We start from the raw sequence: 2500 nt of genomic DNA on the forward strand, positions 1-2500 counted from the left end.
GCAACGAGTTCCAGTGATGTGTTGTTGTTTTTTTTGCAAGCTCGCGGGCGCACGGCGGAGATCCTTTAATCGCTTCGCTGCGTCCAGACGCCGGATGTGTGTCCGCAAAATGTCACGTGACGTTCGAACCGTGGGACCTTTCCGCAGGGCACGTCCCTAAAATGCTTTGGAGTCATTTCAACGGGTGTGGCCCCTTGGAGAGGGTAATTTAGGTGTGTCCTGGGGTTACCTAATGCTTCTAGAGATGAAGTATCCAGACCGCACTTAAGATCAGAATGACTTTAAAGATTTAGAGAAGTGAAGGCTGGAAGGTATTCTGAAGCGATCTCACATACACCTGCTCCATGTGGGGGTTTTTTTTTGGACTGTCTGACTCCCTGTGAAACCTCTAAAATGCGTAACATGACATGCAAACGAAGTGCAGTTAAATTTAAAGAGGGATTTTAAAGGGGCACCGAGTCCTAGAGCGCCGCCGTGATTCTTAGCTGCACACGCCCGAGCTTATACGAAATCGGCTTGGGGGAACTTCACGGCCGTAATCGGTAAGCGGTTTCCGTGGTGCTAAAGCCGGTAAGGGCCGTGCGCTCTGTTTTAACGCCACGCTTTTCTCTCCCGGCACGCACACACGCACACTGGCAATCACGGCACGGAAAAATAGCCCCGTGCGCGTGCTTATGTGTGTGTGTGCGCCAAGCAGCCCTGATGCGGAACAATCAGCAGCCCTCCGCGTGCGCCGCTCTCTCTCTGGGCGGCGCCATGGCAACGGAACAGCTTCAATTAGAGGAGAAGAAAGAGCTTCCCCTCGGCACGGCACCGAGCGAAGCGAGTGTCAACGAGCACGAAAGAGGGCGCGCGCGCGTGCGTGCGCGCGTGTGTGTGTGTGGGATGTGGGTGGGTGGGTACGTGCGTGCGTGCGTGCGTGCGTGTGTGTCAGAGAGAGAGAGCGAGAGAGAGAGAGAGAGAGAGAGAGAGAGAGAGAGAGAGAGAGAGAGAGAGAGAGAGAGAAAGAAGGAAATTGCGAGCAAGCGAGACGCTAGAGAGCAGACAGGAAAAAATGATCGAGAGAGAGTGTGTGCGCAGTGGAGATTGTGAAAGAGGGGGGAGCCAAGAGCGCGAAGGAAACGGGTGTGGTGTGTGTGTGTGTGTGTGTGTGCGCGCGCAAGATAGAGACTGCACGGAAGCGAGCGGGAGACGAAACGAGAAAGGGAGTGGGAGGCAGAGTGAGCGCGCGAAAAAAGGCGACGCCAGAGACGGGCTGCGCGTTCCTGCGTTAGCGGGGCTAACGTCAAATGAAATACAGCCGCAAGCAGCAAATAGCGGGGTCCAAGCACTTTAGTCACCTCCTTACCATGTTTGAACGCCAAGCTATCCTTTACGTTTCAGGTTCCCCTCAGAGTGGTTTTTCCCACCATTGTAAGGCGAGGCTGGGCTGAATCTGAAGTCAGGAGGGCTCAAGTGCAAGTTGATGTCCAAGTCATTTGCGCCAAGATTCAAGTCAAAGAGTTTGATGGGGGTGGGGGTGGGGGTGTGATTGTAGTCAACAATGTCAAAATTGGGGAATCAATCATTTTTGGGGCCCGGTATAAACAACACTGTGTGTTTTGGAATCATTGGGAGTTTTAAAAAAAATCAATACAGCATAATGGATTCAACACATTTTTCATATATTATACTTAAAAGAAATGTTTGCCATCAGATTTTGGCAGACAGACGTTAACACAAACTCTTCTATTGAAAGAATCAGCCTCCAGAAATGAGTAAAGGAAAAAAATATCTACCATGCCGAGACAAGCTAGCTGGTCAGCGCAGAAAAGTTAATAAGTCCACCACCTAGTTGTGCTGTCACTTTTGAGCTGTTTCTTAATTTATCCAGATGAACTGATGACATCTATTGATGTCAGTAAGAAAATAGAACATGACACAGTGCGAGTAGGAAACATGTGGTAAAACACTTTAAAAATTCTTCTTTACATTATAGGTTATAAATTGTTGAAAATTGAAGCCATTGAAAACAATTTCTAAAATTTCAGAGTTCATAATTAATTAAAATAATGTGAAAAAGTTACCTCTAACTACTATAAACAAAAGGAAGGTGCTGTTTTAGATATGTGCTTTTTGAGCCAACAATTACAAGACAACAATATTCTTTCCTTGTTCACTTCTCTGACCCATAAACAATGCTGAAACATTTATTTGTACAATCATTTAGATCTGCGTTCTGGCTATGTGTTGATGAATGGGGTGATGATTATGTTAATAGAAGTAACAGCAACTCATGGAAGTGTTTTTTTTATTTAGAAAAACAAAAATCCATCAGGTGTCTGAGAAGTTGGCGAGTCTACTTCCTCAAGCAGAGATTTTCTGGAGACAACCCCGGCCACGCTGTCCCCACCCCTGTGTCTTTCTATGGGGGACAACCCCGGCCACGCTGTCCCCACCCCTGTGTCTTTCTATGGGGGACAACCCCGGCCACGCTGTCCCCACCCCTGTGTCTTTCTAT

At 48.0% G+C, this 2500-nt stretch overlaps 1 long non-coding RNA gene across 2 annotated transcripts in view; it reads left to right on the top strand.

Moving 5' to 3' along the window:
* Positions 1-2500, top strand: part of LOC145653249 (uncharacterized) — a 77616-nt gene that overhangs the window by 2964 nt on the left and 72152 nt on the right. For both annotated transcript variants that reach the window (XR_014119637.1, XR_014119635.1), the window contains exon 3: positions 2299-2500. This exon is cut by the window's right edge and continues 510 nt beyond it. This is a non-coding gene — a long non-coding RNA (uncharacterized LOC145653249). The remainder of the gene's footprint in view (positions 1-2298) is intronic.

This window comes from Electrophorus electricus, chromosome 23, assembly GCF_041902795.1.
Source record: "Electrophorus electricus isolate QZ-2024a chromosome 23, ASM4190279v1, whole genome shotgun sequence".
Taxonomy (NCBI): domain Eukaryota; kingdom Metazoa; phylum Chordata; class Actinopteri; order Gymnotiformes; family Gymnotidae; genus Electrophorus; species Electrophorus electricus.